This window comes from Halictus rubicundus, chromosome 16 (assembly GCF_050948215.1).
Source record: "Halictus rubicundus isolate RS-2024b chromosome 16, iyHalRubi1_principal, whole genome shotgun sequence".
Lineage (NCBI taxonomy): Eukaryota > Metazoa > Arthropoda > Insecta > Hymenoptera > Halictidae > Halictus > Halictus rubicundus.
The window spans coordinates 5,968,093-5,984,865 of NC_135164.1; the positions used below are offsets into that span (position 1 = coordinate 5,968,093).

The 16,773-nt window shown below is 43.4% G+C and overlaps 1 protein-coding gene across 1 annotated transcript in view; it reads right to left on the reverse strand.

Annotated features, from left to right (window-relative positions):
* Positions 1 to 16,773, reverse strand: part of Mesr6 (misexpression suppressor of ras 6) — an 832,393-nt gene that overhangs the window by 163,986 nt on the left and 651,634 nt on the right. The window lies entirely within an intron of this gene.

Below are 16,773 nucleotides of genomic sequence, written 5' to 3' on the forward strand. Positions count from 1 at the left end.
AATACAAGATATTTCTTAACCTGTATGAGTGTTAATCTAGCATGAAATGGCATAAATATGTATTGAAAAATACGGAAACGTTTGAAAGAAGAGTTTTATAATTCGTTGAAAAAGTTAGATGTTAAATATTATCAAAAAAAATAGATATTGCACAAGAAGAAATCAATATTTTTGTAATCTTGCAATTCTTCGCGTTTCAATGTTTTAACCTTATCCGGGTTTTGTAATTTGTATAAAATACCGCGCACCAGTAGCGCGAAAGCTGAATAGTTGTGTTTCGCGTGAACGATAGTAAAAGCAAGTCATACTACTTCCGCGTCGAAATCGTAGAAACGTGGAAGGAATGCAGCGGTTCGTTCGTTGGTGGTCCTCGATTTTTGCGAGAGCGCCACTGTCATCATTCCAGCCGTTCCAATTACAGACAACACCGCCATTAAATTCAATTATTTATGAAGCATAAGCGGTAGGAAACGATCTTACTGTCGAACTATTCGCGACCATTCCTCCGGGCGGTATTGCTAGATATACCGGTTAACTAATTCCGTCTACTTTTTGCCGGAGATAATCGGTAACTGGAACTGTTTATACGGCTGAACGATCGATTGACTCCGTAAGAATCACTTTCCATAACTCGATCGGGGATTCCGATCGGTCGATTCTTCCAAACAACCGACGAAACTCGGAGTCGAACGTTCGAAATTAGCTTCGAACCGTTCGCCCGGATTTTTCGGAAGTCTCGATTCGCCGCGGGCGAGCATCGTGCGAACATTCATGCTGGTTAGGAAACACGCACAGCTTGCAGATTTTTGCATAGTGATGTCGGATATTCGCCTACACTTCGTGTGCTGTTGTCTGCTTTAACACGTTGAATGCCACGTCACCCATATGCGAGTGACGGAATTATTTGTGCAGGTTTTAAAATGAATTTTTACCTTGATGTATTCATTGCACCAAACTTAGGATCTGTAATATGCAAGAAAGTTGCAGGACTAATCGGTGTCATACATTTAATTCTTTTACAATTTTTATTTCATTAAATAACTTACTTTGATTTTATGGAATTTTGAGGGTTTCACACACGTATAAATATACAATAGTTAGACTACGAATTTTATGCACACATGACATAAGTACAAAACTGTGGAAAGATTGGAAGAATTTGAAAATATTTTCGACTTGTTGCAATTATTGGAAGAAGAAAATTCATTTGTTTCGACCACTGCCTCCACGCAATCGATGCAGAACATCCGCAATCTGGGACTGCAATCATTTTTGCACCGGTTCGGGTTGGAAAAATATCGAAAAATCTTAAGAATCGATAGATCAAAATTCCCTCGAAACGGCTTCGCAGGAGCAATTTCCAGCTGTCTTTACGATTTTGAGTTTGTCTGATGCGATTGATTCAATTGCGTTCTCGCGTACCGCGTTATACGGACATGATTTTCAATTGCGTTCGCAGCACGGAGGAGTTACGCGGCAGATTTGAGGATACTCCTGCCAATTAATACTTTGTAAATCAATCTCGGACACGGGTTACACGGGAGTATGGCCGGAGTCGTGGGGTTTCGCCTTTAACAACGCCGCGATTACGCGGGCCACGGTCGCCTTCGAGATTCTGCTCGTCTAATAATACCCTGCGAACCGGTAATTGCTACCCTCTGTGTGGAAATGGCTATTCTTACTCGAGATAATCGCGCACAGTCGCACGATTAATAAGCGATAAAGTCGCCGAGCCCTTCCCGTCGCTCTGCCCACCGTCTCGTCCCGTCCATTCTTATGGTTACCGTTTTTCGATCTTTTCATCCTCTATGGCCGCCGCGTGCGCAGCCATGACTGCGCTCGACGATGCACGTGTCCGCGATCCGCAAATTACTCGGCGCAAAAATTTGTATAAAACAACTTCATCTATATCTACATTAATTGCTATTAAAATTGGCTACTTCGTATGTCCTGTATTATCAACAGTAGCTCCAGATAAACGATCGAACATCGTAATCACACCTTTTCACTGTATAAAAATTCGAAGACCGGTTTAACGGTTTCTGGAGATACTAGACTTTCGAAAAAGCTACTTTTTGCGTTACGTAAATCCTAAAACGAACTATCCTTCAATTAATACATGTCGGTATTCCAGAACAAGTCGTATATTTACTTGCATCTGTCTATCGTAAGGAAACGGTGGTTTCAGAGCGTATAGAAATGAGCTACTATGTTGCAGAAATATAAAGGAAGCATTAGGTGGTCTCGGCCTGGAGTATGGAGGCCTAATCGCCATAAACCAGTACATATATCCCAGTGCCTCCCGGTACGAAAGAATCGAATCGCGGACGAGGTACAGGATCGAACGTCGGGTTCGCGCGACACTTGCAGCGTTCGTGTCGCAGAATGCAATTACATCTTATCGCGTAAGGGATCAACGGCGCGCGGGAATGACGCGGACAGCGCACGCGTTTTGTCAGTATTTATCGAGCCGTGTAATTGCGCACGCCTACAAATTAAAGTCGGGCAAACGGCGGACAAGCCGCGGCCGCGGATACACCTGGCCTCCCATCGGTGGGTATAGCACGCGGAAAATTTTCGCGACGTTCGCGCGAGCTTGTTAGCGCCGCGACAGTGATCGATCGCCACGTTCGAAGAGGATTGACCGATCTTGCTAATAACCGAGCACCGCTCCTACCGACGCCGAGAGAATTTCCAACGAAGTGGAAAAATTTTTCAGTCAAAGTTCTCGGATGAAAAATTTCCTGCTGAAAATTGTTTTATCAATTGTTGCTACTCGTCACAGAACGAAGAAATATTCTGTGAATCGGGACGGCAGATAATAATTAACCCTAGCACTCTCAGGGGGGGACTCCCCGATCACATAGTTTGGAAAACTGTAAATTAGGGCTATCTTTCTCGGGCCAAAAATTCTCAAAATATTATTTTTGGCGTTTGTGCATTTAAGTTTAATATTCCCGTTGCTGTAGGAAAAAATTACAATTTCGAGGAGCCCCCCCCCCCCCCCTTGAGAGTGACAGCTCGAGGCTTGGGTTAAGTATTTGAAAGAATTTTGAAAAATAGATAACGCCGAGGCAAAGGACGCTAACGCGTTTCAGTCGATGCTCGAAACTGTGTCGGCATTCTGGAACAAGCTACACCCACAGATTGATTTCAGCGTAATTGTGGATGTTGATTAACGTCGTTGTTAGCGAAGAAAAAAAAAAGAAATGGCACCAACACGGGACTGGCTATCTAGATAAAGCGGAAGACAACTTAATTTGATAAATCGATAACGACATACCGGCTCGGTGGACAGAATAGTTCCCATGCGACAAGAATTTGTGATCAAGGTAGACAAGGTTCCAAGTGGAGTAGAAGAGTCGATTTAAAAAGCTCGAGAGTTGGGTGCCGAGATAACCGTAACTATGTAAACATCGGTGCAAGCGTAGCACAAGCTTGCGATCAATTTTTCCAAAGAATTTTGATCCTGTTCGACAAGCGAGTTCTCGCTTGAGAATGAAAATTCCGTGTCCTTCGAGATAATGAGTCTGCAATTCTGATCAGTCTTATTTTCCTGATCGATTGATATGCGACGCAGGAAATAATGCGTCTTTAGTTCGCCAACAGCAAAACCGGGAACTGCTTCACGATAGTCTGACGCCGTGATACGATAATTGCAGGATCAATGAATTATACACAAAGTAAAGTTCCGTTCGCGTGTAGCGTGCGCGTATCGTGAATGAATATCGATTAGATGCATGCCATTAGGCTATGACCTCGGTCGATTCTGTCGGCAAATTTCAAGGGGCCTGCTCGAACTGAAGATTGAAACAGTGGCTGATCAAATTGTTAGAGACACGGTACGAAAATCGGTTTCCGAAATTGTTTAACATTGGAAGCTATTTTAACTCCAGGAAACATTTCTTCCAACCTAGAATATTTCCCTTCTATATATTTTTTTCATGTTACACATACGAAAATGGTGCGATCTACTCGTACAATACTGAAACGTTTAGTAATTTATTAAATACAAACAAATTTAATAATCTAAGAAGTATTTTGAATAATAATAGAGCAATTTTTAGTGGCGCTTTACAGTCGCTATTCGAGTGCCAAGGGTTAAAAATCGATTTTGCCGTCAAAAATTCGGTGGGGATTAGCTCGAACGACCGTCAATATGCAATTTTATTTCGAAATAAGAAAATCGCTATGGCCTCTTCTTTTCCTTCTCCATCCGAAATACGGCGAAAGCCGGTACCGAGCGATCGCCTTGTATCGAAAGGAAACTGTAGTGAAGTGTGGGTCAGAAATGACTCCGGCATAGGCCTAGAAAGGTGGGTGCGTACCCGCGTACCCTGGCGATGAAACGATGTGAAACTTTTGGATTACGAACAAGATGGTTGACACTAGGATTACGGAGCACTAAAAGTGCCCGTTTTACATTTCTTCATAGAAATAAGAACAATGTGCTCCCCAAACCTTTAGCCGTTATTTTTAATAACATACACCCAAAGAAATAAATTGAATAATTCCTCGTGTATGTATCTTCAGAATTTTACTACTTGAAAATTCAAAATATTAGAACCCGTAAACCTAGTGTTGAGAACGTTGCACGGTTCGCGTTCGAAGCAAAATCTACCTGTAAAGCGTCATAGCTCTTTCGCTGTGTGGTTCGAAGCGTTCGAGACGAAGTGTTGGCCGTTAAATCGGCAATCGACTGAAAGCGAGTCGGTTCTCGCAGGGATATCGTTCCCGCGGATCTCGCATACCGATAGCCGTCGTCTTTCACGCGAGCGAGAGCGGTCTTCGCGGACGATTTATGTATCAATGCTATCGAAAACAGGTGGTTGCCTAATTAATTCCATGCGATCGGCGCAGGCTGTGCAGCGAGCGCGCGAGCCTGCCGGGAGATAAAGGGTTCCAAAGGGGGAGGAAAGAATGGGAGGGGAAGGGTTGGCGGGTCGACGGAGGAAAATCGATGCAGGGATTATTCGATATGGGACGAATTATCGGTATCTGAACGGTGTATCGGCCGGCGAGCAAATTCGAGCGACGCGACGCGACGCGACGCGACGCGGAATCCCGTTTATCGCGGACGTTCGGTCATGCGAGGATATTCGTCCGCGGGTGCGTATCCGCCAGCCCGACCTTTAAATAGGCACAGTGGAACGGGTTTTAGAACAGCCGGGCCTTAAACCGGTCCCCGGCGTTATCTCTCGCGAAGAAGTATTTCCTGCGCGTAGGTACAACGATCGTGGCAGATAAGGCGGCCGAAGCTGCGCCACGCCGAGTCCGATACCCGCGAGCTTCGCGACAATGTTGCGTTTCGCAACACGCAACCACAAACCAGGAATGTTAATCTGCCCGGGCGCGTCCACTCGCCGCACCGGATATCGCCGATTTCGTGAGCGTAATCCGGTTTTCAACTTTCAAAACATCCATTTTTGTTTGCTCTCGCTCCGGGTGCACGTGTTCCGCGAGCTGAAAAGGACCTGTCCGAATTTGTAAAATTATTTTACTTACAGGCGATTCATGAATGCGCGTCATCGATCCCTTCAGTTCCTAATCAAGCTTTTAGCTTTTTACGACCAGGATTTAGAGCCGAAAATTATTTTAGTTACAGGCGATTCATGAATGCATGTTATTAATCCCATCAGTTCGTAATTAAGCTTTTAGCTTTTTACGACCAGGATTTAGAGCCGAAAATTATTTTACTTACAGGCGATTCATGAATGCATGTTATCAATAACTTCAGTTCCCAATCAAGCTTTTAGCTTTTTACGACCAGGATTTAGAGCCGAAAATTATTTTAGTTACAGGCGATTCATGAATGCGCGTTATCAATCCCTTCAGTTCCTAATCAAGTTTTTAGCTTTTTACGACCAGGATGTAGAGCCGAAAATTATTTTACTTACAGGCGATTCATGAATGCGCGTTATCAATCCCTTCAGTTCCTAATCAAGTTTTTAGCTTTTTACGACCAGGATTTACAGCCGAAAAATTCGAAAAAATTCAGGGATGCGCGATGAGGTGTCTGTAAGGTGTCAGATTTTTTTCAGAATTTTTGCTCGCAATTAGGCGAAGCGAACAGGCCTAAGAGCGATAGGTCTTTGGTAAAAGAGGTTATCAAGGATAGCGAGGAAGTGACTGTTCGAGGACAGGCATAACAGTGGTTAAATATCGCGAACTGTTGCCACTTGCAGATGCCATAAATTCGCCTGGTATTGTCCATTAATATCGAGTGGCACCGTGATAAAGCAGCATTAATTTCTAAGCGGACACGCCGCTTTTCGTTCAAGAGCTCAAGAGCTCAAGAGCAGGCAACGATTATCACTGGCAACCGTTATCTGACGCATAGTTTACGAAGTATCCAGCGGAGGAAGTGGCAGCAACTCGCGAAACAAATTCAGAGAATATCGCAGCCTGGATTTCGTTGAATGGGAGTCGCATTAGTTCGATTTAAAAATAACGATACCTTCGTTCGACTCCGTGAATTATGAGCCTTTTAGAGTTTCGTAGTCCGGCGTGAACGACATCAATCTCTCTCCGCATATTTCACCGCGCGATAAGGACTCGAATGTGCTCATATTAAATTTCTAGAATCGGTGCTTTCCGAAAGCATGACGGAATTTGCCTCGGTGACCTCGCGTTAGCGCATTGGCGCGCAAACATCCGGGAGTGGGGGTATATCACTCGTTATTAATCACCAATCAATTCTGGATAGCACAAATGCAGAGAGCACCTCTAAATAGTTCAAACTATTTCTGCGGGAAACCAAGGTGAAAATGATCACTTTCTAGTTTATGCCTCCGGGATAATTCTGTGTCACAGAAAGGAGCAGCTGGGGCGTCTGAAAATTGTTTGTTTGGCAATTATTAATTGTCACTTGCCAGGAAAAGAATTCTTCTGTTCATAATTTCAATTACTTTGAGACGATCCCCTAAAATTTCTTCCTCAGATTTTATTCCTAATTTCTTTTCTATAAAACAGCTGAAAATGTTAAAAATTTTCGGGGCTCGTTGAGAAGGGAAAGCTTCAGTCTTCGAACCTGCGATGGATTCAATGAGGAAAGAAATTTTCCAATATTTTTAATGCAGGCTTAAAAATGGTGGTCCGCTTGAGCTGTTAATTATGTGGGTACAGGGTTGACGGAAAGACCGTAAAAGTCGTGGGAAATCAATCTGGTTTGCAATTGTTGCAACAGAATAGTAACCCGAGATTCAGAGGTTTTCTCGGAGGCGAATACACGTATCTCCAATAACGATCCTTGTAACAATTTTTTGTTGCATGCTTGCGGGGTTTCGCATCGGCGAACGAGTTACGACACGTTCAAATTACCCTGAAAGATCACTGATTTTCCTGCGATCTGCACATACGCTCGCGGTCACCCGTGTCCCGCGTCCTTGTCCACTCGGGAACACGCGCAGATAATAACTTAATCGGTTCCATTATTTTCGAGGGCCTCGGGCGACGTTTAGCATGCGCGCCGGAGAACGCCGATCCTACTCGCGATGGATTCACTTTGAAACTTTAAATGCGTCATTAGACGCCGAGCGGCCGAGTGGGACGCGGCCGGATCGTCGAGTAATTCGTCCGCTATTGTTTCCCGCTGCCACTTTGTTCCGTGCGAGTTTTGCAACCGATTTTATCGCGCCGGCGACGCGATCTCTCCCGAGCCGCGAGAGCTTTGCACGCGATTTCTCGATCACGGAAACCTGCAGAACTCACCTACGAAAGCACCTTGGAACCTTCGGATAATAGAATTTTCGAACGTTCTTCTCGAAAAGTTTCTCGCTTTTGGAATCGCGCTGGTTGCGATTGAAAAATTAACTGCGCGTTGACAAATTACTTGAATCAAACGCGATGAAAAACGCACGAAACTGCATTTAATTAGCTCGAGAGTGAATCAAAAATCGATTGGAAATGTTGAAAACTGACAAAATTACAGCCGTTCGAAGATCGAAGATTTCAGCCTTGATATGCTAGGAAAAATTGTCATTATTCTCTTCCTTGTTGAAATTCGAATGAGATTTGTTAGCCTTCGAGGATCGGTGCGAAATATCAACAATCTATCGGAAGGATAATGTCACAGGATTGTTGGTTCAACATCTCGATCGCGAAGCAATAACTCACACGCGCAAATTGCGAGACTAAACGACAGATTGATTCCACGAGGCAATAATTGGCGGACGATGATAGTCACGATTGATGATCCACGGGAAAAAGAGGCGCAGGTAGAGCACGTCTCAATTAGGCCGGTTGTTAATTAGAAAAGTGGTGGCTGCTGGTTTTCGTGAAGATGTAAAGCGCGTAATTAGTCAACCGCCTGCAATTACATTCCGGTAGCGAGCATCGGTCGGCGAGTTGCAATTATCTGTCGACAATTTTACTGACAAATGATCGATATTACCGTTCTTAATGGTCACCATGATAATTGATCGTTTTATAGCCAGGTTTGCGCGAATCATCGAGCCGCTCAGTGCGTGCTATTCATTACGAGTCAGTCGATCTTCCATTTTATCCGAAGACAATTCGATCGCACTATCAATTATATGAGTTGCCAATCACGAACGATGTGATTATTATTTAGAAGCGCTATTGTAGCACTGAAAATAATTTTTTGAACTATGTCTTGTCCACGTTTCGACGGGAAAGTACTCATAATTGCATCAAAATGCAGTCGGAAGACTGCAGTCACGAAGCTGTACTTTTCTTACAATTGACATTAAATTTGGGATATTTTAGCATTCGGTAAACTACCCTTCCAATCGTTAATAATTACAGTTTTTCTGTCTCAGTGTATCATCAACAGGAACCTCTTCTTCTTAACTTTTTGTACAATTAAAATTAAATTTGAAATGTTGCAGCAATATTTGAAATTGTCCCTTCAGTTGTAAATGATCACATTTTTAAACCTGTCACAATGTTTTATCAGGTCCAAGAAAAATATATATGTTTTATCCTTCTCCTCGACTTTTTTTACAACTGAAATTAAATTTGAAATATTCTAGCAATATTTGAAATTATCCCTTCGGTTGTAAATTAGCACATTTTTAACCCTGCCACAATGTTTGATTACATCCAAGAAAAATATGGATGTTTTATCCTTCTCCTCGACTTTTTGTACAACTGAAATTAAATTGGAGATATTGTAGCAATATTTGAAACTATCCCTTCAGTTGTAAATAATCACATTTTTAACCCTGTCACAATGTTTGATTACATCCAAGAAAAGTATGGATGTTTTATGCTTGCCCTCGACTATTTTTACAGTTGAAATTAAATTTGAGATATCGCAGCACTCGGAATCGTTGAGACAACTGTTTAAATTTAGTCTCCCACCGTATAGATAGAAAGTCGCCTCGATCCCGCAGCTTCGGGTCGCGCCCTAATGAATTTATAAAGTGTCGCTGTTGCAATCGTCGGATTTTATGAAGTATTAACTGTAAGCGACGCGTACAAATCGCCGATGTTACTAACTTGTTCGCGCGTTGCGCCAACCAGGACGGAGAAGAAAAAGAAAATGATTCTATCGCTTTATCGTTATGCTTAATTCACAGCGGCACGGCCGGGAACGAAATATTCGGCACCGGGCACGCCTTTCGTGAGATTTGATTGAGTCACGCGAAGCCTCGGAATCATTAATAAAATGAATCGTTTCTCCGGATCGGGGTAATAATTTCAACGTAACTAGCCGAAGTGCACAGTTTAACGGTACCGGTGATTGCACGTGAACACTTGAATGCAGATCTAGAGAAATCGTTGGATCTGTTCGAACATCAGGAGACTGTTCTGGAAAAGTCTAATTACTAATCTACTAATTTTCAAATAAAACTTACAGAACTGATAGACGAAAGTATACACTTTAAGATGTACAGAAAGAGATTTCTCGATGGAAAATACAGTTTCACCTAAAAATATTGTCAAAGGTCGCGGTGTAGTACGCAGGTTCGCCAGATGAGGGGAGGGAGCACGAATCGAGGGGAAACAGTTACCCTCTCTCTGCCAACCGCGTCACGTGACCGGCCGTGACGAAAGCATGGGGGAATAGCGCGGTAGAAGGGGAAGTTAGAGTGGGGGAACAAGGCCCCTGATCTGGCTCTTGTATACAGGGTGTTGAGAAAGACGCGCGAGCGTTTTGCTTTTATTAAAAAATGTTTTTTTTTTTGCACGGGAGTTTCGGCGCGTTGGGTCGAAGGAATTACGAAGCATGAAAAATCGACTAAAAGGCGTTATCGCACCGCTAATTAGCGGGCTTCTATCGAGCGTGATGAAGCTCGTCAATGTGCAACCACGATCCGCTGTTGTTCGAGGGGCTTCGTGCAGCGTAGTCTCCATCGTGCGTTAATGTTATCGCATATCATTAACGTTACTCATGCCGATAATGCGTGCTCACTCTCGAAGGCGGGTGACCATATTTGGCTCATTGTTTAATTATTGATTGCGCGCGCGCATCCGTGGGTACTCCGTTTCTCTCGTCTACGCGATTACGCCAAATTATAGATTATTTTGTTAATTATTTTGTTTATTAAGTTACTCTCCCTCTTTTGTTCTTTATTTTTTCTCCCACGTGTCGGCTGCCCACTCTTTCCAGTTACACAGTTCGCCATGCTTAAACGGCTCGTACATTCCGCTCATTAAATATTCTTCGCGTTGAGCAACTCTAATTAAAACTTCTCTAGCCTCCACATTTTTATAATTCGTCCTATTAAGCAGCTAGAAGGCCAAGTGAAATTTGTTTGTCATTTACTTCAGGATATTTCAAGTATACGGAAAATTCTTTAGACATCGTTCGCTTTCGCGATCAGCATTTCTACAATTTAATGGTGGATCAATTTTATGCCGATTTGACCAATTAAATTTGCTTCCTGTGGATTGCCGTTACGTTTATCTCCTGATACTGTAATCACGGAATTAAGTAGAAATTTCTATCCGATTTCTCCGAGCCCCGCTTTCTCCATCCCCTAACAGAAAATAGATAAAGACGTCGCCGATGGCAAACATAAATGATGGAAAATTAGAAAAATAATAGAAACGGACTACAAACTTTCTCATTTCCGCACTTCAAGGAAAGATTAAACTTCGCTCCTTTCATTTCTGATTTCATCTCTTTATAGTGAATTCTCGATATATGTCAACAACACGAATCTTGCCAGCGACATATATCGTCCAGGAGACATACCCGAGCCCTGTTATGTTTACACTCCTCGGGTCTCTCTAACTCCGGGACCACTTACGAAGTATACTCCACGGTAGTGGGGATAATAACGCGACGTTTATCATCCAGGCCTTGACGACATATATAGAGAAATCACTGTATTTAGACCTCGGTGATCGGCAATAGAATGACTAATTTTTAACCGTGTCATATATGCGTTAATGTAAATCGAAGAGGCTGAGAGCAGTCAAAATAAATAGCAAAAAATTCAGAAAGAAGTTTGAAAAATGACAAAAACTTCCTGGAATTCTTCCAGAAAGGTAGCCATAATTTTTCATGGATGCGCCGAAAGAAGACGCAGGTTTGACTTCCTTCTGCGTCCAAAAATAGAGACGTCACGGAGTGAAAATCGTTTTCCCGGCTCGAGGGACCGAATCATGAATATGGAGAAGGTGGGCAGTGTTCCAGTCGATGATTCCCGGACGCCAATCGAGTAACTCATGTCGGTTGACGTTTTCCTGCATTAGGTTGATTCCGGGTGCCTCCGATGATTCTCCGAACGGGAGAAAGGGAAAAAAGGGACAGTCCAATCTCGAGGGCGATCTTAGTAGCCAGATGAAATAAGGTGGAACGCGGTGCCGTTGCGTCGGACGGACGTGGCTCGAGATTTAAGAGGCTTAGCGGTGCTCGTCGACTGTGGCAGCCCTTCGAACGCATCCAGCCCGTTTTATGGGGGCCTCTTCTCTAGGGGCCGGGCCCCGAAATTGGAGAGTGCTTGCCCGTCTAGGGAGGGTTCTAGATTCCAGATACCGGAGGAATAGGGTTTCTCGCTCGGAACTAGCAGGTGGATACCGTCCGAGGCGTGTGAATGCTCTTCACGTAACGGGTGTCGAATATTACCGGACACCTGAACCCTTAGGGTGCTCCAGTCCCTACGAATTCTCGATCCTGTACCCTCAGGAACGCTATCTTCACTCTTTGAACCGCCCTTCGTAGGAACACTGAATTTAAAAAATTAGCGCTGTCCACGATCATTTGGAAATCGAGTCTCAGCTGTATCAAAATTTGTAACGCTTGCATTGGAATAAGTTAATCGTGGCCTCCCAGCTTTCATTTATATGAAAACTGATGATTGATCCAGAGCTTCGTGCAAAATGAAAATTTCATACATCGATTGCGAGGAACGCGAGCTGTATACACACTTGTTTCGTTTATTAGTAATTTTAAATTGTGTAAAATTAAAAATGTTGTAAATTGTGTGGATATGTGTGATCACATACTCGTCCGGTCGAGCAGAATAGATTCTGAGTAGCACGTGTGCTCCAGCTAATTTTTCATTTGGCTTGCCGAACGAACCGATTTCTACGCGGAATCGTTCGGACGTGGAAGAAAGATTCGAGCGATTAGGACGGGAGTTTTCAGCGGAAAAAGGAGGCAAGAGTTGTTCGAATGGGCGATCGGGTCCGATAAGATTTCGAATCGTTTTCCGGTCGTTGGAGGGTTCTTCCGGTATTCTGAAATCGGCGATTGTCTGGCAAGCACCGCTGTTAACCGGACTTTTACGATCCGAACCGCTAGCTCGGATGGCTCGGAAAGGTACAGAACCAGGGTGGAAGGGAACGGTTCGAACAAGGACGGAGAGGAGAAAGACAGCGAAACGTGCGTAAGGAGACATTTCCGTGGCGTTGTTTGTATGCCGTTCGCGATAGCGTACTCGTACACACGGTAACGACTCCGTCGCGTTTCCGGTACGCGTGCCGGCGCCATTTTCGTTCCACTCCGAGCTGGGACGCTCTCCGCAATCACGAAAACCTTCACACTTCGATCTCCAAACGCTGCGTCCAACCAGAACAATAATATTATTCACTTTCATTGTTCACCAAAACGTTCGTCCTATAAACGCTTTTACTGGTGGTCCCATATGAATATACGTATGCATACGTAATGTAGCACACATATACACCTCTATGCTATTCTTTGGCCAGGTTTAAAAATTCATTTTTATTGTGACAAACTCACTATTAAGCAATTAAAATGTCCAACCACTCGTTCGTCATATATAACAATTTCTTATGTATCTACAAAATTATCAAAATTGTATATCCTACAAAACCTTCGTCCGCAAACATTTTTAACACTGTCGAGCAGACGTCCTAGCAAGTTCCAAAAAATCATAATATTTGTCCGACGGTTAACACGTTGAACGCCACGACGGAATTATTTGTGCAGGTTTTAAAATGAATTTTTACGTTGATATATTCATTATACTAAACTTAATTAGGATCTGTAACATGCAAGAAAGTTGGAGGATTACTCGGTATCGTACATTTAAGTTATTGCAATTTTTATTTCATTAAATAACTTACTTTGATTTTATGGAGTTTTGTGGGGTTTCTATTTTGACGTTCAAAGTGTTAAACAATGCGATGAAAGATCGAATACGCGAAGCTTTTCGTTTCTCTCGACGCGAGAGATATTTTTATTACCGCGTCGGGTTATTATAATTAGACTACGGGTATTGATGGTCACACGCAGTTCTATTCCCGTTGCATCGAGAGGCGAGCACGTGAAATTGGTGTGCAGATTCGATTTTTCTGCGTCGCGTCGTACGCAACCGGCCTCCGCGCCGTTCAATTGTGTAATAATTGCACCCCTCGGATGGAACTGCGCAACATTCCACGTTAATTGCGCGGCGTTCCTTTGGCGCAGCCCGATTGACGAATAACAAAACGGCGCATCGGTCTCGCGTCCCCGCGCTTCGGCTTTTTTCACCGGCAAACCAGTTTACAACGATAATAATACATTCCCGATTCCCTCGAAAAATTTCTCTTACACTCTCCCATCAATTTCTACACATTTTCCGGTGAAAAGATCGAATTAAACTGACTGCAGTCATTTGACTACAAGTGACTGCTACTTCGTAAATGTGTAACAAGAATTCATAACTCGCAAAGGTTACGAGTAAAAAAACATATTTTACGTGCACTTTATAGCAGACTTAAAACCGTGCAGATTTAATTAATAGACTTATTAACCCATTTGCATCATAAGGAAATATGAAAAACTTTTCTTTTTATTATATTTAAGTAGAAAAATGACTACAAGTAAAAGAACTTCATATTTCAGCATTACAGGAAAAAATAAATTGAGCGTATATATACTCTAATGATGCAAATGGGTTAAACTGTCTTGTAACTTGAACCAGTTACGAAATATTTTCTCTGACATTTATGGAAGGACATCCTGTGTGTATATAAATTTTTGCAGATGCTTCCGACAAAGTCGACAAATTCTAGAATCGTTAATAGAAAATGGGGGTGTTCGAAATGGAGGGAATCGGAGGATTAACTGTCGTTCAGAATTCAGATCGGCATAAGGTGATCCGGATGAACGAAACAGGCGTTTGCAGAATCGGTAGTTGTCGATTGCTCGTTCCAGGAACGGTCTCGCTTGGTTCTCTCGTAATTCTCTGGCGTTCCTCGCCGCCACCCGTGAAAGATGAATATTTCACAGCAAATGTTCGGGCACGGAGAGCCCGTAGCCACGCTAATGCCTCGTAAAACAGCCCGGGAATTTTGTCGAGGCGAGCCGTTGGCGAGTTCCTTTCGGCCACGGACGGGATCTCTCCTCCGCCGCGGGAATTAATTTGAATTGAAATCCAAAAAGGGAAGAGATTTAATTACCGCGATCGGGGTTGTCGACCGTCGTTGAACTTTAACGGTCGCGGCTCAATATCAGTATCGACTCGCATACTCGCCGGGAGACGTCCTCCAGGTATCTGGGTCCCCGGCGAAACTATTATATTTCCCTGCGCGGTTTCGGTATCTCTTCAATTATAGGAAATATTCCCCATGCGCGTATTTTACCCGTTGCCCACCGTGTGTATCGATGAAATTCCTTTTTTATTGTCTACGGGCTGAGTCACCTGAGTCATGGGAGATGGGAGAAACGCTTCGGTGCAAAGCCGCTTGGCTCCGTGGCGTTCCTGGGCGATGGGCAAGGCTTTTCCTTAGGGATTCCAGGGACTCGATGGTCAGAGTAGATTTTTAAAATCGGTCCTTCCATTTTGCCTACGATTTTTTTCCAAAGTGGCTTTCTATCGCCGGAACCGTAGTCTCTCCAACATGTAAAAATCAAAAGATCAAAATTTGAAAGATTGACGAAAGGAAGAAAAGTCTCTTCAAGGAAGGCAAAAATGGTAGTTTTCCTGATCGGAGTACGCCGAAGCCTAACCGAGGCTGTTAAACGCTATCGAGTTCCCTCTTCCATGGTTTTCCCTCCCCTCCCTCGCCGTACCTGTCGGTCTAGAATGCATCGCAGGAGATAATACTCGGAGGAGTCGACTTCGAGACGCTTTGACTGTTCAAGATAAGTTTCCATGGGCCAGTTTCGTTTCTGTCCGCTCGCATAGACAGGTCAGAAGGGACGCAGGGTCCCCAGTGGGTGTGGGTGTGCCTATGTGTGTGCGTAGAACCACGGACGAAAAAGCACGAGAACATCTCGTAGCTGTGGGGTGCAGGTCAGTTTTGTGTCGGCTGTGTTACGCTGTTGGTGGCGATGCACGTGCTTGCATCGGTCCTCGCGCTGCATTCTCAATTTTTCTTCGAGCCCGGAACCAAGTCTTCACCAATTTGGTATGTAGAAAGTAACGCACAAAGTAGCACTGACGACCGACTGGAACAAAAACCCTTAAATACACCGATCTTCGGGCACAATTGATTCTTGAAAGCATATTTGCTCAGTATTTGTTACTTTAGAGTCTATTCAAGGGTTGACTGAACCAGTGGCTGTAAATGATTCGCAAAAGTAAAATAATCTTCGTACTTTTACTTGGAAAGTCGATCGACGTCTGTAAAGTTATGAAATCTTACTTTCCTTCAATTTTTGGGCACTCGACAGGTTAAAAATTCTAAATTAATTAACCCTTGTATGTTGAACTTTTCTTTTACACTTTATTCCGGCCAATTATATTTAATTTATAATCTGATATTTTCAAATTACCAAATTACAACAAATTCATGGAGAAACAAAAGATTTTATATATATATATAGGAAAGCGAAATGATTGAGTTTTTCCCCAGAAGAATGTACGAGGATTGATTGTTTAATTTAATGGATATTTTTGCGGTTGACTAGACGTTTCTCTGTCGAGTTTCGTTGAAATTCGAGTCCCGTGACCCGGTATCATATTTCGTCAGCCCGAGATTCGCATGTTGTGTAGTGTGTATCGAAATAATTAGTATCACGATCGAACCGTAACTGGCGAACGGTTCGGCACGGGCAGCATTAAAACTAGCGTTACGTGATTAGCAATGATAATGGACGATACCAGGCTTTGCCGTTAAACATTTGAAAAGATGCACGGACAAAAACCGAAGATGGTATCGGTGGCCGCGAACGACTGTTCCCGCTAACGAATCCGAAATTTATTCACAACACCGACCGATCCTGCCGGCTAGAAAACAATTTACAAGCGTTTCGCGTGCTGGATGATACCGCGCGATAACGATCAGCCGACTGCGTTATTATTCAACGCTTTTAATGGTATTATCTTCTATAAAAGTAGCTGGGAAACGCTAATGATTAATCCGCGAGGGCCGGACGGCACGAGATGAACTGATACACCGTGTATT